The following is a 24,831-nucleotide window of genomic DNA, read 5'->3' as shown; positions in this document are numbered from 1 at the left end:
CATTCTTGACTTCCTTGTACCGATTCATCTGCTTAATTTAGATTCTAGTGTCACTGAGGTGCTGACGTACACCTTGACGTAATATTTGAACTATATTAAGACTGCTACGTTCAATCCCAGGTCTCTGACAGCAATCAAACATTTTGAACAAAGTGATACCAATCACTAAGATCTGCTAAGTATTTCCTGTTGAAATAGAAAGAACTAAACAATAAGATCATATCTGTGTCATTCTTCATGCTCTTCAAATCCTATTGACAAATAAATCCCTCAGCATTTCGGTGAAAGAATCATTCGATATCAGCAAAATAAATGAATGGTTCCTCTCAAGGTTAAACCATAGTAACCAGAAAAACCGAAGATGATTCATATGAAAGTCGTATAAGAAAAATATAAGTAAATAGTAAAATAAGATGAATACATATTTTAATATAAGTAACAAAACAACCACACAAACCTAAGAAGAAATATTACTTTATTTAAATTAAAACATTCCTTTTAAGGCCGTGGCTGTACGACACATGAACTTCTAGTATAACGCGAGATCTATTCTCACAGTAAATTGAACAAGGACTTCTCAAAACTACCATCTGAAATATAACCATCAGACCTACCATTGTGTTAAGACGAATAGATCTTGACATTGACATTGTACATTAACAATATAACAAAATATTAATATTATCTAGGGAGCAATCTACGGTCTTATACGTATCTTAAAATGCCAAATGAGCTTAACCTTATGAAAGAGGATAAAAGCTCCCAAATTTATTTACTGACAATATTGTACGCAGAAAAGAACACAATATGAATCGACCAAATTTTATCATGGTCCTACACTAATTTTCCATTGCATTTCAAAGATTTAAAGGATGTGGAGATAAATACTCCTTCCCCAAATGTTAAAGACATGCAATAATGTACTAAAACTCTATGAAAGACAATGGGTGACTTTACACATCCATAGCATAATACGTCATTCTTAAAGAGGAAGATAGTTGCCGTCACCAACGTCCCAAAATGATATATTCCTATAAAAGAGAATGAGATGAATTACTTTAACTTATACAGATACATACTATGATCTTCTACTACCATGTCAATTTCTCAAAAACCTAAAATTCCTAAAATTTAAGGATAGGAATTATACTCAAATCTCAAAATTTTAGACAGCTTTGTTTATTTACCCCTCCTATTAATATGTTACTTATAATATGATACTAAATGTAGCAACAATCAATTGTCACGTTAAGTAATCAGAATTCTAATAAAATGACAAGTGTCATATATTTGTGGTATTTATTAAAACCGTCACCATAAATGCAAAAGATATAGATACAAACAATATTTACAAAATCATAATGTGAAATATAGGTAGTACAATTGTAGGGGTCTATCAAGGAGAAATCCCTGATACTCTCGTGTGTTTATAGTGTCCGTAGTCCTCCCCTCACGACATTTATGTCATGCAAAAGTTCATCAGCGCAAAGCTTATACTCACAAACACAGGCCTTCCATCACCGCTGTCAGTCCTGGGTGGTTCCTCTGGACGCAAAATAATTGTACCATACCACACTCTTAGCAGGTGTAGGTCGAATGATGATAATTTTTAAAAATGCCTGGTTTTATAGTATCACAAAACTGTTTTTAGCAAGGCACTGTTTATGCTGGAAAATATGTTTTTTCAATTTAAAAAAGACACCTTGAAAGATTTTAACTTATATGTTTTTACACCATCACCTTGAATAAGCTTGATATTATCACTTTGAAGGTTTTTATATTTTGAAGCCACTGAAAAATCCGTTTGCGTAGGACGTGTTGTTTTTCGTGGTTGTATCGTATTGTTAATCTTGATCTTAAATAGAATATTTACAAGGAGAAATCACGAAGTATATGAGTGTTTAATAATTTTAAACTTTTCATCGTTTATTGATTTTGGGAATATAATAATCCCCCTTTTAATAAAGAACAATGGTTCATGAGAACCACTGACATGGAATCCCTTAAAATTTTTCATCGTTTAAGACCTTTATAACCATGAGGCTGGTGCACAAAAGAAAGAAAAAAAGACACTAGAGGAAGGAGGCACTAGTAAACACACACACAAGAAAAAAAAAATCACTAAAACTGCTGGGTCCGTGTAGATGTCGAGTGTGATCCCAATAGTGTATCCGGGAAGGCTGGAACTCGGGAAATCCTGATCGTGGTGGTGCAGCACGTCGAGAGTCAAGGGCTATCTCCTGGAAGTCTGCTATCTGGAAGGCTTGATCCTTGAGCCAAAATGGACAGCATCTTGTGGTCTGGAAGTCGAGAGGTCCATCATCCAGAAAAAAACTGCGACTGGTAGGCATCATCCATGGAAACGGGTAGCAAGATGATGGGTAGCCCAGGTGCGTTTGTGAAAATAGGCCGGATGCGGAAAAGAAATTACATGACAGGAGGCACTGAGTTACTTGTTAAAGACCATTGTGAAAACTTTTTTTTTGTTTTTTTTTAAAAAGGACTAAAAGAAAGAAAAGAGGGAGAAGAGATAATTAGGAAGAAGTGTAATGTTATTGCAAATGTAACGTACAAGGAACGAAAGGGATAACGTAAAAATATGTATAATGGCGAACTGTAATGAAGAAGGCACCTGATCAATCTTTAGGGAGATACGGAGATTCCGGGGTGTGTGACGTTATTGGTATGAAAAAGAGGAAGATAGATTGGGTTCGGAGCAGCGGGAGCTGCGTAAGATACGGTATAAGTGTGGCGGGTAGGCGTTGGGTGGGTAAAGGAGCGACGAAATTTATGAGTTAAAAAAAACTTGATGTAAAAGAAGCCACCAATGATAAATAAGAGAAAGATGAGGGGGATTGCAATGTAAAAAGATATGGGAATAAAGTCGCCAGCTGCAACACCGGGTATAGGTATAACCAGAAAGAAGAGGATGCTAAAAGAAAAGAGAGAAAAAAAATTGTAAGAGACGAGCCCCTTATTTTATTTTTATTTATTTATTGATTTATTTATTTTATTTTTTTATATTTTTTTTATTATGATCATGTTTACTATTACTGTGTGTGCTGTGTACGGAGGTATGGTCGTGGATAGCGAAAGATTCCGTTATAGTAGAAGAAGTATAGAAATGAAGAGTGAATTTGCCATTAAGTAGGACAGAAGGAAAATATATATTAATGAGATGTAGTTTATTCCTGGCCAAGGTACCGTAAGTTGACCTGGAAGACAAATGATTCGGGAGAAACTGCATGAGGTTGCCAGTCGTGAGCAAAAGGAGCTTGTATACGGGTGTTAAGAAAGAAAATGGAGACGCGAGTAGCAATGGCAATTAATGTGTACCGTCCGCGAATGTGTGGTGGTGGGTTTGTGTTTTATTATCATCATAATGAGAGGATTTGTTAAGATATGTAGAACGAGGAATGAAAATGGCGGAGGACAGGGTACGAGGTAAGTACCAAAAAAATTGTGTATGGATGAGAGAAAGCATTTCGTCCTAGCGACCTTAGTGATATCATGTGGGGTCGGACCAGCCGTTCCCAAAAAAGGACGCAAGAAAGAAATGAGATGGAAAGTCTTTCCTTACGCGTCTAGGAAAGAAAAATGACGTGAATAATGAATGATGCCGGTATATTGCTTATGGGGAGAAGGAAAAGCGTGGAGTTTGTTATGAGCGTAACTAGGAGTCGTTGCACGGGAGAAATAGTACATGTACAGCGAGTTGCCTAAAAACAGGAGACGAAGCATATGCAATAATAATGAACTACCGGAAGAAAGAAAATGCCGCACGGGAGAAATATTGCCTGTAATGTGTGTTGCCTACCTGTATCTGTAATTATGGCATAACGAGAGACAAAGTCGGAAGTTTTGCCAGTGTGGTACTACAGAAAGGGATCATGTTTCACTAGGAACGTTAAATTAGATAATCAAAACATAACGTGAAATGTAATTGGTAGTTGGGTTTTGAAGTAATGTGTGGTCGGATCCTATTTAGAGGTACTGAGGAAGCGCTTGTACTTATACTCAAATTCGAGGTCTGGGTTTGTAGGTGGGATGTACAGTTTCAAACGGGTCTTAGCAATGACCGTTGGCTTCCCATCAATATCTAGAAGATATTCATCAGCCGAGACATTCGAAATCACTTTGTAGGGTCCCTTATAAAGACGGGATAATGGCTTACAAGTGTTAGGTTTTGTTGAGGTATCTAAGACCATAACTAAACTGTCAGGGAAGAACTGTGTTGGAGTTTTGACCTTCTCAATGCGCTTCTTCAGATCAGTGAAAACTTGGTGTTTTCGAAATTCAACGAGGTCCCTCATTTCTTTGAGTGCAAGTAGGCGATCATTAGTATTCAAAGTTTCTTGTTGAACATGTAGCAAATTGTCTAATGGTAAGGTGGGATGAACGCCATAGAGGAGAAAATGAGGAGATAGACCAATGGAAGTTAAGGGTGATTTATTCAGAGCCGCTGTGGCATGCGCAAGGAAGCGAGGCCAAAATTTCTGGTTGTCTTGGCACAGAAATTTGAGACTCGTTTGCAAGGAGCCTAATCGTTGTTCGACTGTGCCTAGAGAACGATGTTGATAGGGTAGGCCGTACTTAACTGTTATGTTAAGAGACTTAAGGAAGTTTAACGATACTGTAGACCGGTGTGAACTCTGAAGATCTAAGTAGATTGTGCGAGGAGTATTATATGGAAGAATGATATGGTTTGTGATGAAATTGATGAAGTTGTCGCTGTTTGGAGTTGTAATGGGATGAGTAATGGTGAATCCAGTACAGTGATCCGTAGCTGCATAAAAGTATTGAAAACCTTCGGGATCGCTGGGTATTAGTTTGCCTGCTAGGTCCAAAGAAAATGTTTCAAATAGGCCTGACTGAGGAAAACGCTGAATTGTGGGGTTATTAGGCATGTAATTGCGTTTAAAGATGGCGCATCCTTTACATGATTTAAGTTTCTGAGCTAGCCATAATTTTAGGCGCGGAAAGAAATACTTGTATCGCAACATCCAATACATCTTGGTAAAACCTATGTGAGTCATTGAGTCATGATACTCATCGAATAAAGCTGGTTTAAGACTATCGGGTACGCAGAGCAGTAATCGAGAGTTAGGTACTCGGTACAGTTTTTTGTAAAGTATGCCTTTCTGAATAACGTATTGTTTGTTGAGACGTTGGAATGAAGGATCTGTCTCGTCTCGTTTGTTGAGAGTCTCGATAATTTTGGAGAAGAATTTATCTTCACCCTGTAGGCGAGATAGGTCCAAGTTGTTATCGATAGTTAGAAGTACAGAATCAGGCACAACTTCATTGTCCATGTCTACCGTGTCTTGCGTAAGAGGAGCAGGATGCCTACTAAGATAATCAGCTATGGGGTTCTGATGGCTTTTTGCATGTTTGATTGTAAAGTCAAATGTATTAATGTAGTTTAACCATCTCAAAATTTTTGGGGATGGAACAATTGTTTTCCGAACAGCAAGTAGAGAAATATTGTCAGTAACTAGGGTGAAATGGTGGCCTAACAAATATTTTTCTAATTTCCGGAGAGAAAAGTACACTGCATATAATTCTTGATGGAAGATTGGAAGGGGGGAAACGGTTTTGGGATGTCTGGAAGAGACATAGCAAACAGGTTGCACAACGTTAGTAGTGAGATGTTTCTGTAATAACACCGCCCCGACGCCTACTGATGCGGCGTCTGTCATGAGAATGTGGTGTGTATTGCGGGTTGAATATAGAGCAAGTACGGGGGGTGAGGTTAGAAGTTTCTGCATTGTTTCAAACCCTTGAACGCGCTCAGGAGTCCAGATGAGCTTTTTAGGATTGTTTGACAGAGCCTGATAAAGGGGTGCAAGAATGATGGAAAAATTTTTGACAAAACGTCGGAAAAAATTTGCACTGGCTAACCAGCTTTTGAGGCTTTTGAGAGTGGCCGGTCTGGGTGCCTGAGCTAAAGCTGAAATCTTATCACGGTCAGGTTGTAGAGTGTGATTGTCAATAATATGGCCTAAACATTTAATTCTTTTTGATCCGAAAACTGATTTTTTAATGTTAAAGAGCAGGGAATGTTTGGCGGCTTGCTGAAAGAAGGCACGAAGCACAATCATCATCTGATCGAATGAATCTGCGTGGACATACATGTCGTCAACGAATGATGTAATATTGTTGGGGAAGATGTCCCTATAAATGGTTTGAAGAGCTTGTTGAAGTAAAATGGAGGCATTTTTGAAACCCTGAGGAACAGATGTCAATTGAAGATGATTGAAGGGGAGAGAAAGACCCTTAATGGAGAACGCAGTGGCCGGTCTGTCCTTGGGATCTAAGTCTAATTGATAGAAACTGGAGTGTAAATCAAAGGAGTTGAACCAAACTGAGTCAGAAAGAGACTCTAGAACGTCCTGTATATCTTCTAAAGGAGAAGCTATTGTTCTTGAACGGGAGTTAAGGCCCCTGAGATCAAAAACGGCCCTTAGCTCTGTTTTGGAATTTGGTTTTAAAACAAATAATATGTTATTTCTATACTGAGAATCTGATTGTTCAAACACTCCTTGATTAATGAGGCGCAGGATGAGTTGTCTTGCTCGCGGTCTAAGTCTGTGTGGAATGACGAATTGGGGGGACTGAAAGGGAACGTCTGATTCTAAGTCTAACGTGGCCGAAAAGGTGGGTATTTTTGTAAAATCATTGTCGTGCCATTGAAAAAGAAAAGCATATTCAGAAAGTAGCGCCTTCATTTGAGCAGTTTGATGTTCGTTCATGTCAGGAGAAAAGTGAAATTTGTTAATGTCAATGAGATGACCGATTTCTTTAAGGCGTTGTGCTTTGTGTCGTGAAGCGTCCTCGTCCGTGGGAAAATGAACCTGTCTGATGGTGTAAGCGTTAGTGTTTTGTTCCGGTGGTGAAAATATGGAACCAATAACAATGGGAGCATTGGCCTTTATAATCTGGGGACGAGACGAGACGTTTGCAAGTGGCAAAACAAGGTTATCTATGGAAACAATGGTATGCGTCATATAGCAGTTACTTAAGTTTCGTAAGATAGGAGTATGTAGCCGGAAGGATGTATTTGGAAAGTGACCGTTAACCTTGAGAGGAACTGCTTTAGCTGAACGGGGTGGTATGACAAGTCTCCTACGTGCTTGAAAAACAATGTGAGGAGTGGGATGTTTTTTGAAAAAGTGAAATGTGTTTGTACTAACGCTGTGTATTGCATTATCGGCTGGAGGCATGCGACCTAGATGACGTAATGATAGGATGCCTTTGTCAAAATCAAGGGTTGCTTGATGGTCTTGAAGAAATTTACTGGAAAGGATAGCAGGAAAGTTTTTGAAAGGAACCAAACAAAAAAGTACAGAGTATTGATGACCATTAAAATTTAAGTTGAGGATGGTAGCACGGGAGAGATGTACCGGAGATGATGAAAGACCATTTAGAACCGTGTGAAGCTTAAAAGTACGAACCGAAGGGTCGAGTTGGTCTCCTGGAAAGAGACTGACTTCAGCACCAGAGTCAAGGCAAAAGAAAACATCCTTGGTCATGCAACGGGCTTTTACGTAAGGTAATTTGCCTTTGAAATGCAACGGTAATTGGAGGTAATCTGAGGAAGAGGGAGGGGAAGAAGGGGATGAGGGAGAATTAAGCGCGAGGAGACTGGTGCACTCTCGCGCTAATTTTGGGCGTTTTTTGGTTTATTGGTACGAGAGTTTGTGGAGACAGGGGAAGGGGAGGGGAGTGAGGGTAGGTGGGTAGGGGTAGGATATTGAAAAAAGGGATGATAGAATGGATATGGTGGGATGGGTATGGTTGGCTGTTGTGTAGTATAGACGTTTTGGGGTTGGGAAGAATGCTTAGTATTAAAACGCTTATTGTTCTTGCCTTTACGAGAGCCGTTATTGTGATCATTTCGTGGAGTGTTACGGGTTGGGGGAGACTGAGGGACAGTTTGACAATGAGAGGAGGCGGTACATTGACAACAATGAGATGGGTCTGTGGAGCAATGAGTACACGAGTTAGAAGAAGAGGTCGGATTGGTGGAATGAGAATGTTGGAGACAGGAGGACGGCGGATGGGATGAGAGGGACCGTTGAAAGGGAAGGGATTTATGGTTAGGAGAGAGGGTGTTGTGATTGTGAGGACTAGGAGAACGAGAACGGGTAGGAGCGAAATGAACAGAGGTAGGTTGAGAATTTGAAAGGGTGTTGAGATGAAGCTGTAACTGTGAAACTTGATGAGTTAGTTCTTGAATGGCGCTAGAAGTTGGGACATCTGAAGTTTGGCGTGAAAAGGAAGAGTCCGTTTCTCGCTTTTGGGCCATGAGCTGAGTGCGTTCTAAGGTTATAACCTCATCAATAAATGTGGGATAGTCAGATATGGTGCGAGTGCCAAACCAACGTATGTTCTCGGGTGTCATACTCGACACGCATTCTAAAAGAAACTCCTGAAAATCTAATTGCGTGTATGCCTGATCTGCCAGAAATTTCTTTGCGAAAACGTAATGAGAAAGTGGTTCATTAGGGAGTTGAACTCGAGCCCTATACTGATGAATGCGAGATCGTGGAACCTGTTCGTCGCCAAATTGTTTTAGGAATTTTTGTTGGACGGTTGACCAGGGAAGGGTAGACAGATTTTGGGTGGAGAACCAATGTTGAGCGGGTCCAGAAAGGGACTTTTCGAAAATCTTTATGCATTTTGAGTCATCCCAGTTATTGACCAGTGCGATTTTCAAAAAATTTTGTAAAAATAAATCCGCGCTTTGTTCCTTGGACGCACTGTATATATCGGGAATGATGGAAGAAATGCCTGCCATATTGTTTGAATTTTGAGCTTGAGGTGTGTTTAAGGGAATGAAAGAAGCCTGACTGCGAGTCGTGGGCATGACAAGAGAATGTGAGAAATGAAATGACCACAATGGAGTTAACAAAGCAAAAGAGTGCCTTATATGTGTGAAAAGAGGAACACAAACACTAAGAACCACACGAGAGAGATTCCTCTGGGGGAGCCATAATATGTTACTTATAATATGATACTAAATGTAGCAACAATCAATTGTCACGTTAAGTAATCAGAATTCTAATAAAATGACAAGTGTCATATATTTGTGGTATTTATTAAAACCGTCACCATAAATGCAAAAGATATAGATACAAACAATATTTACAAAATCATAATGTGAAATATAGGTAGTACAATTGTAGGGGTCTATCAAGGAGAAATCCCTGATACTCTCGTGTGTTTATAGTGTCCGTAGTCCTCCCCTCACGACATTTATGTCATGCAAAAGTTCATCAGCGCAAAGCTTATACTCACAAACACAGGCCTTCCATCACCGCTGTCAGTCCTGGGTGGTTCCTCTGGACGCAGAATAATTGTACCATACCACACTCTTAGCAGGTGTAGGTCGAATGATGATAATTTTTAAAAATGCCTGGTTTTATAGTATCATAAAACTGTTTTTAGCAAGGCACTGTTTATGCTGGAAAATATGTTTTTTCAATTTAAAATAGACACCTTGAAAGATTTTAACTTATATGTTTTTACACCATCACCTTGAATAAGCTTGATATTATCACTTTGAAGGTTTTTATATTTTGAAGCCACTGAAAAATCCGTTTGCGTAGGACGTGTTGTTTTTCGTGGTTGTATCGTATTGTTAATCTTGATCTTAAATAGAATATTTACAAGGAGAAATCACGAAGTATATGAGTGTTTAATAATTTTAAACTTTTCATCGTTTATTGATTTTGGGAATATAATACTATAAAAGATAACTCCCATATTTATTCTTATTATAATAAACCTTCATAAAATAGAACGCATGATGTCAAAAATCTTCCAAATTGATATATTTGTCAATCGTTTATTTGTAACAAGAAACGAGATGGATCACCGAATTTACATCATAGTCATCCATAACGTGATATTACCTAATCAAATTGGTTTCAATAGCTCAAAAACCTGCAAGTTCCCAACATTTTAATAATGTTTTACTCATGAAAGGTGAGGAGAGAATATCCAAGCTTCTACTGGTGCATATCTTAGTCCTATATAATTTCTCTCGGGTCAGCCAATTCATTAATTACCTTCGAGATTGAGCTATTCAACTCCAAACCCTAACCCTTGTCAGATTTTAGATAGCGGTGGTCCTATGCAAACTTTGATCATTATTTCTAGGCCAGGATTTACGGACTTTAAACAAGAGATCCAGGGCCAGGAAAGGTTTCTCAACTCTTACTAGAACTACCATGTGTTAAATTATTGTAAAAATGTACATTCGTGTTAAGAGAGACCGAATCAAATCAGCTCATAATCTAGAAACAGCGAGTCAGTTTCCTTTTAACAACAGTATATTCATATTAACAATGCAATAACATTTACATATATTTACAGTAAATTCCGGAAAGCTTCTTTATACTTCAAGGAAAGTAAATTTAAGATACAATACATAAATCAGATAAAGAACATTTGCTGTACTATCTTCTTCTGTTCAAATGTAGAAAAATTTTATATTAAGATGTTAAGGTGAAAAGAGGAAAATAAATTTAACGCTGCTTGTTTTGATGTTTACGTTTTATTAGTTCACTTTTGAGTGTCCCAAGATATGTTATTTCTGTTTCAGTAACACCAGCGCCAGTGTATTTCTTGATGCATATTGCAAGGGATCCTGTTATTGATGAAATAGAACAGGTAGATCCTTGATTAAATTATTCATTAACTACTTACTTAATTTTTAGTTTGTTTTGATTTTTTTAAAGTGTGAAATAAATAATAGTTTATTTCTTAATTGCCAAAAACTTGAATGCTTTCCTCTTGCATTTATGAGGTAAAGAACAAGTCATAATTTTGAAATGTCAAGAATATAATGCAACAACATTATTGTCTTATATACAAGAAAAAATATATAAAGATGAACATATACCAATTGACATTACTCAGTCACCTGATGACAATAATATAGCTAATTGTAATTTCTTATGCATGAATTTATAGATAATGAAAAAGATGCTTTCACTCACGCTTCAAAATGACCATTCTACATATTAAGGTAAAATTGGTGCTAAAGTATGTACCTTAACATAACCACTTATTATGACAATAGTAGGATCACTGTACACAGGATAATTAATGCGAAATAAAACAATATTATCACCAACTTTAAAGTTAACTGATTGTTCATCATGAATGTATCAAAAAAGATCCTACACAGCATAATCAATGCGATATATGCCAAAAGTACCCATAACTTTTATAGTATAATGGTTGTTTATTATGGTTATAGAAGGATAACTTGCACATGATAACTAATGTGATACAGGCCTATATTAACCTTAATTTTTGTTCATTACCCAAATAGCAGGATTACAGTACAAAGGATGGTTAAAGCGATGCACACAAATATTAATATCAACTTTTAAACTTTAATGTTTGTTCATTATGCAAATAGCGGAATGACTTACAAAAGATGGTCAACGAGATACCGGACAATATTACCATCAACTTTTAAACTGTAATTTCTGTTTATTATTGCTGTAACAGGACGACTCTACACAGAATAAATATTGCAGTACAGGCCAATATTACTCTCAAATTTAAACTTTCTTCATTATGCAAATAGCAGGAGGAATGTACAAAAGATGCTTAATGAAGTAGAGGCTAACATTACCAACAACTTTTAAACTTCAATCTTTGTTCATTACGCCAATAGCAGGATGACTGTACAAACGATGGTGAAAGAGATACAGGAAAATATTACCACCAAGTTTTAAACTTCAATGTTTGTTTATTACGCCAATAGAAGGATGAATGTACAAGCAACGGTTTATCCAAAATAGGGAAATATTAACATCAACTTTTAAACTTTAATCTTTGTTCATTTTGCCAATAGCAGGATGACTACAATGGATGCTTAATGAGATGCATCAACTTTTAAACTTCAATGTTTGTTCATTATACGAATAGCACGATGACTGTACAAAGGATGGTTAATGAGATACAGGCTAATATTATCGTCAACTTTTAGTCTTTAATGTATGTTCATTATACCATTATACCATAATGTATGAGTGTAGAAGGGATTTATAATATGATAAATGCAAATATTATCATTAACTCTAAAATTGTAATGTTCATTCATTATAACAAATACAGGAGGACGTACACAAGATGGTTAATGAGATACAGGCTAATATTACCATGAACTTCTAAACGTTAATATTTGTTCATTATGCCAATAGCATGACGACTGTACAACGAATGGTGAATGGGATATTGGGAAATATATCTATCAAATTTTAAAATTTAATGTTGGTTCATTATGCAATAACGAAACAACTGTACACAGGAAGGTTAATGCGATAGAAACAAGTATTAGCATCAACATTTACAATTTAATGTTCGTTGAGTATGAAATAGTACGATGACTGTACAAAGGATGATTAATGAGACATCAGGCAATATTACCACCAACTTTTAAACTTTGTTGTTTGTTTGTTATTGCTGTAGCTGCACGACTCTACACCGGATAATGATTCGATACATTCTAATATAACCTTCAACTTATAAACTTTGTTCATTATGCCAATAGCAAAATGACTGTGCACACGTTGGTTAATGCGATACAGTCAAATATTACCATAAACTTTTAAACTTTAATGCTTGTTTATTATGCCAATTGCAGTGTGACTGTACAAGCGATGGTTAATGCCATACAGGTAAAAATTACCATCACCTATTAAACTCCAATGTTAGTTCATTATGCCAATAACAGGATGACTGTATAAAAAATGGTTAATTCGATAGAGAGAAATATTACTATCAAATATTAAACTTTAACGTTTGTTCATTTTGCCAATAGTAGGATGGCTGTACAGGTGATGGTTATAGATACAGGGCAATATAAACATCAACTTTTAAACTTTAATATTTCTTCGTTATGCCAATAACATGATATGTATAAAGAATGGTAAATGTTATATAGGCCAATATAACTGTAAACTTAAAAATTTTAATGCTTGTTCATTATGCCGATAACAGGATGACTGCACAAAGGTTGGTGATTAAGATGCAAGCCAATACTACCATCAATATTTAATATTTAATGGTTGTTAATTAATGTTATAGCAGGACGACACTACACAGAGTAATCAGAGCGGTGTACGCTAATATTACCGTCAATTTTAATGTTTGTCCATCATCATCGTAGCAGGATGACAGTGCAAAAGATGGTTAATAAGATACAGTTTAATATTACCATCAACAGTTGAACTTTAATGATTGTTCATTACGTCTATAGCAGGATGACTCCACAAAGGTTCGTTAATGAGATACTCGCCACTATTGTCATCAACTTCTAAATTTAAACGTTTGTTAATTATTGCTGTAGCAGGACAATTCTAAACAGAATAATTAATGCGATACATGCCAATATTGCATTCAGACTTTGTTAATTATGCAAAACGTTGTTCATTATGCTAATAGCCATATGACTATGCAACCGATGGCTAATTCGATACAGGAAAATATTACCATCAATGTTCAACTTTAATCTTTGTTCATTATGACAATAGCAAGAAGACTTAACAAAGGATGGTTAATGGGATACAGGCAAATATTACCATCAACATATAAACTTTCTTGTTTGTTTATTATGCCAATAGCGGGATTACTCTACTAATGGTGGTTAATGCGATAGAAGAAAACATTACAATCAACATTCAAACTTTAATATTTGTTCGTTATTTCTGTAGCAGCATAACTGTACACTAAAAAATTAATGCAATATATAACAATATTACCTTCGGCGTTTAAACTTTCTTCCTTATCCCAATACCAGGTTGAGTGTAAAAATGATGGTTAATGAGTCACAGGCAAACGTTGCCACCGAATTTTACGCTTTAATGTTTGTAAATTACTAGAATAGCAGGATGACTGGACAAAAGATGCTTAATAAGTTACAGGCAAATATTAAAGTCAACTTTTAAACTATGTTCATTATGCTAACAAAAATGTATCTGTAAAAGGGAAGGCGGAAATGATACATGAACATGGGATAGCTAATATGATATTTTAAAATTTTACTTTTGGATCATTTTACCAATAGAAGGATGAATGTACAAGTTATAGTTAATGAGATACATCCTAATATTACCGACAACTTTTAAACTTTAATGTTTCATTGTCATTGCTGTTGCAGGACGACTGTACACATAATAATGAATGCAATATATGTCTATATTTCCTTCAACTTTGAAACTCTGTTGATCACCTAAGTAGCAGGATAACTGTAACACGACGGTTAACTAGATACCGGCAAATATTACCATCAAATTTTATCCTTTATTGTTTACACACTATGCCAAATTCAGGACGACTATACAAACGATTTTTAATGATATACAGGACAGTATTACCATCAATATTTAAACCATAACGTTTGTCCATTATTGCTGTAGCATAACGACTCTACACAGAGCATTTAAAGCGATATACGCTAATATTACGATATTTTTTTAAATTTTAATATTTGTTCATTATTACTGTAGCAGGAGAATTCTTGACAGAATAATTAATGCGACACAGGCCATATTACATTCAACATTTAAACATTCTTCCTTATGCCAATAGCAGTATGACTGTACAAGGGATTGTCAATGCAATACAGGAAAATTCTACCATCAACTTTTAAACCTTGATGTTTGTTCGTTGTGCTAATAGCATAACGATTGTACAAAGGACAGTTAATGTGATAAAGTCAAATATTAGCATCAACTTTTAAACTTTAATTTTTTTAAATTATGTCAATAAAAAGATGGCTGTCCAAAGGATGGTATGCGACACAGGCAAATATTACCGTCAAGTTTGACACTTTAATATTTGTTCGTTATTCCTGGAGCAGGATGGCTCTACACAATATTATTAATGCGATATAGGCCAATATTACCTTCAACGTTTAAACTTTGTTCATTATGCCAGTAGCACGATGACTGCACAAACAATGGTTAATGCGATACAAGCAACTATAGCCATTAACTTTTAAACTTTATTTTTTCTTCATTATGCCAATAGCAGGATAATTATACAGAAGTTGCCTAATGCGATACACACAAATATTACCATCAAACTTTAATTATGGTTCATTATGCCAATAGCAGGATGACTGTGCAAACGATGGTTAATGAAATACAGGCTAGTATTATCATCAACTTTTAATCTTTAATGTTTGTTCATTTATACTGCAGCAGGACGATTCTACACAATATTTGTGGCGATACAGGACAATATTAGCATCAACTTTTAAATTTTCATCGCTATGCCAATAGTAAGATGACTATACAAGCGATGGCTAACGCGATACAGTCAAATATTAGCATAAAATTTTAAACTAATATTGGTTCATTATGCCAATAGCAGTATGGCTGCACAAGGGATGGTTAATGCGGTATAGTTAAATATTATTTTCAACTTTTAAGTGTTAATGTTTGTCATTATGGCAGGAGCAGGATGACTACCAAAGACGATTAATGGGATACTGGCAAGTATTACAATCAACTCTTAAACTTTAATATTTGTTCATTATGGCAATAGCAATAGAGCTGCACAAAGGATTTTTAATGCTACACAGGGAAATATTACCATCAAATTTTGAAGTCTAATGTTTCTTTATTTTGACAATAGGAGGATGACTGTACAAACGATGGTTAATGAGATACAGGCCAATATTACCATCAACTTTTAAACTTCAATGTTTGTTCGTTATTGTTGTAGCAGGACAACTCTACACTGAATAATTAAGGCTGTATTTCTCAATATTACCTTCGAGTCTTAAACTTTGTTCGTTATGCCAACAGCAGGATGACTCTACACAGGATGATTAACAAGATACAGGCAAGTATTACAATCAACTTTAAAACCTTAATGTTTATAAATAATGCCAAATTCAGAATTACTATACAAAGGATAGCTAAGGAGATGCCGGAAAATATTACCATGAACTTTTAAACTTTAATGTTTGCTCATTATGACTGTAGCAGATTGACTCTACATAGGATAGTTAGTGCCGTATAGGCCAATTCATTATGATTCATTATGATTATGATTCATTATGATTCTGTTCATTATGATTGTAGAAGGATCACTATACACGAGTTGATTAATGCGATATAGGCCAATACCACTGTAAACTTTTAAATTTTAGTGTTTGTTCATTATGCTTGTAGCGCGATAACTCTGCATAGGATAAATACTACGATATAGGCCAATATTGCAATCAACTTTTAAACTTTAGTTTTTGTTCATTAGCTGTAACACGGTGACCGCACGCACTATAATTAATGCGATAGAATGCAATATTACCCTCAACTTTCAAATGTTAATTTTTGTTCATTTTTGCTGTACCAGGATGACTGTACACAGAACAAACATTTCGAATAAGCCAATATTATCACGGTATAATCAGCATAAGCTAAAATTACCATCAAGGTATAAATTTTAATGTTTATTCATTATGGTAGTAGTGAAGTCACTGTACAAATTATGGTTAATATAAAATAGGACAATATTACCATCAAATCATAAACTTTAATATTTCTTTATTATGGTATTTGAAGGATAAATGTACACCGAACGGTTAGTGAGATATTGGTTAATATTACCATTAATTTTTAAACTTTAGTGTTTTTTATCATGGCTATAGCAGGATGACTGTAAAGAGGATAATTAATGTGATATAATTCAATATTAACATCAACTTTTATTCTTCTTTCTTTGTTCATTAGAGCTCTAGCAGGATGATGGCACCAGGCCCGTATCCAACTCAAAAATTTAGGGGGGGCCCGACCCAATCATATTATACTTAATAGCCATATTATAGTTCATTTGCAAGCCTATCGTGACATTTTATTGGGGCCACCCAATGTTACGGATACGAGTCTGGATGGTACACAGGATAATTAATGCGTTATAAACGAATGTTAGTATGAAATTTTTATTTTCGTTCAGTATGATAATAGTAGGATGTACATAAGATGGTTAATGCAATATAAACCAATATTAACATCATCTTATAAACTTTGATGTCTGTTCATTATAGTAGTAGCAAAATCACTCTACACATTATGGTTAATGGGATATCGGCCAATATTCCATCAACTTATAAAATTTAACGCTTATTCATTACGGCAGTAGCAGAATGACTGTACACAGGATGGTTAATGCAACTAATTCCTATGTTACTAGTAAGTTTCAAACTTTAATGTTTGTTCATTATGACTGTAGGAGGATGACTGTAAACAGGATGGTTAAAGTGACATAGGAATACATTAGCACTAACTTTTAAACTTTAATGTTGTTCATTATGGTAGAAGCAAAATGACTGTAAACAGGATGTTTAGTATGCTATATAAATATATTCGATAAACTTTTAAAGTCCATTGTTTGTTGAAGTAAAATGATATCCATATGCAACATATATATCAAGCAAATAGATTGCTGTTTGTTGCACAAAAAGGCACGCCTAGGAATATACGTAGTAATAGATTCGTTATAATGTCCTAATAGCGGTATAATTCATACAGCTTACAGTGACATAAATATTCTTACTAGTCATACATATTTGTAACATTCACGCAATGCTACTTGTAAGAGATATGGTACTAATACAATTACCTTGTCCTCTGAAATTAGTAGGTTCCTTCTTCCGTATAGAATGAACAGTTGGCATGCTAATCATAGATGTTGGAAATCTTGTTGCTTGCAAAAAAATGGAAGAAAGCGCCCTTTTGTGATAAAGGGAAGTGGGAAAAGAAAAGCAACAAATCAAAAAGTTTATAGTAGTCATTTTAAAATAATATCAAAAGTTTGTTGGTGATTTCCTTGAATTTTCACATACTAACGCTGTTTAAAACTACAGAATTGTTTTAAACAATAAATTCCTTCAACACGAAATATTCGACTTGTTTCATAATCTTAATCATCAAGAAATTAGTTTCCTCGTGTTTGCACACACCAAATATAAAGGTAACCAAGAAAGTTCTATCGCTATTTCTGGAAGTATGTGTCCTATTGGCCCTCACATAGTGAGTTGAATGGGAATGGAGATAAGGCGAACGTCATTTATTGGTGTGGGTATATTCAACATACTATTTGGTTGTGGTAGTTTCGTTACACCTAGAAACTTGCAAAAGGGTAGAGTCTACATCGGAACTACACAGAGTATCATAACGGTGTATGCTGTACGAGTTTAAACTAGGATCAAACGCCGCTGCAGCTGAGCAAAAGATATGTCACTTTTTTGGTGAGGGTATGTGAGTATGCGGACAGTGCAGCTGTGGTTTATTAATTTTATGAACTGGAACGAAACACTCGAAGACACATCTCGTGCTGGAAGTCCAATACATGTACAAATTGAAGATCTTCAGACAGCAATTGAGGCGAACAGTGGGCATACATGTGAGGAACTGGGATTACAAATCAGTGTAAGTGGAGAAAACATTCGGAAGCACATCAAACAACTTGGGGTGCACTACAAGCTGAGTTGATGTGTCCCACATTATTTGTGGGGATTAGTTTTGATCGTTAAGGTACGTCTTTGTCATATACGGAGGTGATGGGTGAAAAAGCGACATAATATTCTTGGTTACCTTTATATAGTTGCCCGTCCATTACTCAAAATGTGCCTGGAAACCCTCTTCAGCAATTACTAGTAGGACAGCCGTTGTTTTGAGCTTGATATCCATTCAGCTCTCAAGCCACATATTGTTTCGATTTCCTTTGGATTATCCAGAATAGCCAGTAGTAGCAGAGCTCGGAAACTGGACGAAGCAAGGGAATCTTGTTGTGTGTTGCAAGAGCAATCACATTTTCCTAGTGTAGTTTCTTGGTTATCATGCTCCACAGATCTGCTATATCTGTTTTCGACAAATACAGTCACTTAGACGACAGGAAATATCCAAGTAGTATAATTTGTAATCATGCATCCTTTCTTTACGTATCCCTAGTGATGCAACAACAATTGAAGAACACAATCAAAATTAGTTTGCTACAAACCTGGCGAAGCTTGACTGGTCCTCGTTCTCTTATACTCATAGCGTAGTATACTCAAAGTACAAAATTAATGTAGTTAGATAAATGTCACTTAGAATATATATGCAACGTTTTTGAGTGTGGGTTCACAGTCATGGACCTATTTCTCTTGGAAATTACAAATGTTCTCTGAGAGTTATCCGACCTCCTCCGTTTCTGAAGGAACTACACGACTCATCTCTGCGAAACTGCGTGTAGTGGAAGAGAGATTGTCATAATGTGTTAACCTGCAGGTTCAGTTATTTTCAGTAGCGTCAGTAAATGTGAAGGCATGGTTAAATATATACTATGTCATTTCGCTACGAGTATAATGGAATGAAGGCCAATGAAGCTTCTCCAGGTTTGTAGCAAACTAATTTTGATTGTGTTCTCAATTGTTGTTACGTCACTACGGGTACGTAAAGAAAGGACATATATTTACAATACTTGAATATTTTCTGTCGTCTAAGTGACTATTTGTCGAAAACAAATAGAGCAGACTTGTGGATTTTGAAGAGAAACTAAACAAGGAAAATATGATTGTCTCTTTCACCACAACAAGATTCCCTTCCTTTGTCCAGTTCCCGAGCTCTGCTACTACTGGTTATTCTCGATAATCAAAAGAAAATCGAAACAAAATGTGGTTTGAGACCTGACTGGATATCTTGCTCAACACAACGGTTATCCTACTAGTAATATAAAAGTAACGAAGAACATTCTGTACTTTTTCAACCATAACCTTCATATATAACTAATACGTACCTGAAATATCAAAAATAGTCCTTATCAGCACCGATGACCCCCTGTCAATATTCTGAAAGGCCATGAATTCCATAGCGATACAACTTGGTGGACCGCGAAAAGAAGAAGGTATCAAGTGCATGTTGCACCTCTACTAGTAATTTGAACTGGTGTTCTCTAAGGTGATGGTCCAAGGAATGAAACATGTGATGATCGGACAAGTGTTCCCCATCCAAACCGTACAATGGTGTCCCCGGTCATGCTAGCCACATAGGGCTTAGCGTTTTCGTGTAACAGAAGGGCCACTTTGCAATTCAGAAGTGCTGCCTCTAGAGTTTTGAGTTTTTCTTAAACACGGCTCAACTGCTGACAGTACATGGTTGCATTGATGCTCTGACCAGCTCGTACTGGTTTCTGATGTACTATGTCCACCAAACACACGAGGACCTTCGTCTGGTGCAATGCTGGTTTGGACCTTCGGCTGTTTTGGAACCGGTTCATGTAATGCTAACTAATTATGATAGCGACGTGGAGTTTCGTACATGACCTACTTTTCATCACAAGTGAACACTGTGTCCAGACATGGCTTCTTCCTCAGACGAGATAGCAAAGAAACACAAATATCTGCACGCGTTGCCTTCCGGCGCAGATTCAAATTACGTGGGACACATCAACCCAACTTGTAGTGCAACCCAAGTTGTTTGAGGTGCTTCCGAATGGTTTCTCCACTCCCACTGATTTGTAGTGCCAGTTCCTAACATCTCTGCACACTGATCGCCTCAATTCCTGTCTGAAGATGTTCAATTTGTACACCTATTGGTCTTCCGGCACGACGTGCGTCTTCGAGTGTTTCGTACCGTTCATAAAATTATTAAACCATAGCTGCATTGTCCGCATATTCACGATACCCTCACCAAAAACCTGGAATATCTTTTGCTCAGCTGCAGCGGCGTTTGATCCTAGTTTAAACTTGTACAGCATACATGCCCTTATGATACTCTCTAGAGTTCCATGTTGACTCTATCCTTTCGCAAGCTCACGGTGTAACGGAATTACAACAACCAGGTAGTATGTTGAATATACCACCAATATCTGACGTTTGCCTTATCTCTATTCCCATTCAAATCACTATGTGAGGGCCAATAGGACACAGACTTCCAGAAATAGTGATAGAACTTTCTTGGTTACCTTTATACTTGGTGTGTGCAAACTCAAGGAAACTTATTTGATAGTGATTAAGGTTACGGAAACAGGTCGAATATTTCGTGTTTAGGAATATATTATTTTAAACGATTCTGTAGTTTTAAACAACGTTAGTAAATCAAATTTTAAGGCAATCACCAACAAATGTTTGACAGTAATTTAAAACGACTACTATAAACTTTTTGATTTGTATATCTTCGTTCGCCATTTCTCTTTATTACAAAACAGCGCTTTGTTCCATTTTTTTTGGCAAACTACAAGATTTGCAACATCTATGATTATCATGCCAACTCTTCAATCTATACTGAAGAAGGAAGCTACTAGTATCAGAAGACAAGGTAATTGTATTAGTACCATATCTCTTACAAGTTTCATTGCGTGAATATTAGAAATATGTGTGACTGGTAAGAATATTTATGTCACTGTAAGCTGCAAGAACTACATCGCTATTAGAACATTAAAACATCTATAACTACGCATATTCCTAAACATGACCTTTCTATGCAACAAACAGCAATCTGTGTGCGTGATATATGTGTTCCATATGTATATCATTTTACTTCAACAAACATTGGGGTTTAAAAGTTGATAGCAATATATTTATATAGCGTACTACCCATCCTGTTTACAGCCACCCTGCTACAGTCATAAAGAACTAATATTAAAGTTAAAAATTTATAGTAATAATGGCTGATATCGTATTATCTATCCTGTGAAGATTCATCCAACTACAGCGATAATGAGCAAACACTAAAGTTTATAATATAATGATAATATTTGTATAGATCGCATTAACTATCTTGGGTACAGTTCTTCTGCTATTATCATACTAACCCAAAATTTAAGTTAATGTTGATGCTAATATTGGCCTATATTGCAATAATTATCCTGTGCAAAACCATCCAACTATCATCCTGCTAGAGCCTTAATCAACAAACAAAGAAGTATAAACGTTGATCGTAATATTAGCCTTTATCGCATTAATTATTCTATGTACAGTCACCCTGCTATAGCCATAATGAACAATAAATAAAGTTCAAAAGTTGATGGTAATATTGAACAATATATCGTTTACTGTTGTGTGTATATTTATCCTTCTACTAACATAAATTGAACAATAAGGTTTAAAAGTTGATGGTAACATTGGCCTCTATCTCATTAACCATCCTTTGTGCAGTCATCCTTAATTTGGCATAATGAATAAACATTAAAGTTTAAAAGATAATGGTAATATTTGCTTGTATCTTGTTATCCATCATTTCTACATTCACTCCAAGATTGGCATAGTGAACAATGTTAAAAAAATCGAATTGAATATTGACATATGTCGCATTAATTATTCTGTGTAAAATCATCCTGCTACAGCAATAATGAACAAAGATTGAAGTTTTAAAGTTGATGGTAATATGGCCTGTATCTCATTAACCATCGTTTATAAAGTTATCCACTTATTAGCAAAATGAGCAAACATTGAAGTTTAAAATACGATAGTAATATTTCTCTGTATAGGATTAACCATCCTTTGTACACATGTATTGCTATTTTCTTAATAATCAAATCTTATAGTTTAAAAGTTGATGGTAATATTTGCCTGTATCTCATTAACCGCACTTTTTACAGTCATTTTAATATTGTCATAATGAACAAACATTAGTTTAAAAGTTGATGGAAATATTTGACTGTATCGCATTAACCATCGCTTGCACAGTCATCCTGCAATTGGCATTATGAACAAAGTATAAAGTTGAAGGTAATATTATCGTGTATCGCAACAATTATTCTAAGTAGAGTCGTCCTGCTACAGTAAAAATGAACAAACATTAATGTTTAAAGGTTGACGACAATATTGGCCTGTATCTCATTAAACATCGTTTGCAGTCACCTGCTTTGGTATAATGAACAAAGATTAAAGTTTATAAGTTTATAATAATATTTGCCTGTATCGCATTAATAGTCCTTTGTGCTGTTGTTGTCCAATTGGCATAATGAACAAACACTAAGGTTTAATAGTTGACTCTAATATTTGCCTGTATCGCAGTAACTAATTTAAGTACAGGCATCCCATTATTGGCATTAATAACAAATATTAAGGATTAAAAGTTGATGGTAATATTTGCCTGTATTGCATTTGCCATTCTTTTTGTAGCCATACCAATATTTTCCTATAGAAGAAACATTAAAGTTTAAAATTTGATGGTAACATTGGCCTGTATCGCATCAATTATCCCTTTTGTAGTAATCCTGCTTTTGGCATAATGAACAAACAATAAAGTTTAAAAGTTGATGGTAATACTTACCTTATCACGTTAGCCATCGTTTGTACAGTCATCCTACTATTGGCATAATGAGCAAAGTTTAGAGTTGAAGGTAATATTGACCTATAACTCCTTAATTATTTTTTGTATTATCGTCCTGCTACAGCAATAATGAACAAATATTAAAGTTTAAAAGTTGATGGTAATATTGACCAATAAATCATTAAGCATCTCTCTTACAGTCATCCTGCTATTGTAGTAATTTACAAACATTAAAGTTTAAAAATTGGTGGTAACTCTTGCCTGTGACTCATTAATCATCGTTTTTACACTCATCCTGGTATTGGGATAATGAACAAAGTTTAAAAGCTGAAGGTAATATTGGCCTATATCGCATTAATTATTTTCTGTAAAATCGTGTGCTACAGAAAAAACTAACAAACATTTGAATATAAAAGTTGATGGTAATATTGGTCAGTATCTCATTAACCATCCTTCGTAAAATCATGCTGCTAGTAACAAAATGTACAAATATTAAAGTTTAATCTTGCTGGTAATATTTCCCTGTTTCGCATTAATCATCCTTTTCCCATTTATATTGCTATTTCCAAAATGAACAAACATTAAAGTTTAAAACTTGATGGTAATATGGCCTGTATCGCATTAACCATCCTCTGTACAGTCATCGTGCTGTTTGTATAATGATCAAACATTAACTTTTAAAAGGGGATGGTAATATTTGCCTGTATCGCATTAATTATTCTGTGTTGATTCGTGCTGCTACAGCAATAGCAAACAAACAAACAGTAAAGTTTAAAAGTTGATTGTAATGTTGGTCTATAGCTCATTAACCTTTTTGTACAGTCATCCCCCTTTGACAAAATGTACAAATATTGAAGCTTAAAATGTGATGGTAAGATTTCTCTTTTTTGCATTGACCATTCGTTGCGCAGTAATATTGCTATTTGCAAAATGAACAAACATTAAAGTTTGAAATTTGATGGTAATATTTGCCTGTATCGCATTAACCATTCTTTGTATAGTCATCTTTCTATTGGCATAATGAACATTTAGATATTTAGTAACAGAACTATGCATCTAATATAATGCTTATTTATTGAAATTAATATCATGTACATTAATGCCATTATTAATACGTTGGTTATCGTTCAACGAAACTTCATATGTTTCAGCAAATTGTTCTACACTGCAATATTTATTTCTTGTGGAGAGACCATCGTTTAAATTTCAATAAAGGTACCACAGGATCAGCGTTATCGGATGACTTGTTGAAACAACTATGGATTCCAAAGATTACATTCTACCCAATGAAGTACATGCATCTAGTAAAGGGAACGGACAACTTTCGAACAGCTTTTGTAATGAATACAGAACTGAAATATTACATCAGGTACCACAATAATATTAATGCAAAAATAATGCAATACAAATTAAAGTTTAGTGCATATTGCAGTGTACCTGTTTTAACTTTTCGGATTGGCTATCTCAACTATCTCAGTGAAACGTGTGTACCGTATATAAATAAATTAAATTTTAAAATATTCCTTTTCAGCTTCAATAATAC

This window comes from Thermobia domestica, chromosome 3 (genome assembly GCF_964235325.1).
Source record: "Thermobia domestica chromosome 3, izTheDome1.hap1.1, whole genome shotgun sequence".
Classification (NCBI taxonomy): domain Eukaryota; kingdom Metazoa; phylum Arthropoda; class Insecta; order Zygentoma; family Lepismatidae; genus Thermobia; species Thermobia domestica.
This window is presented reverse-complemented; position numbering follows the sequence as displayed.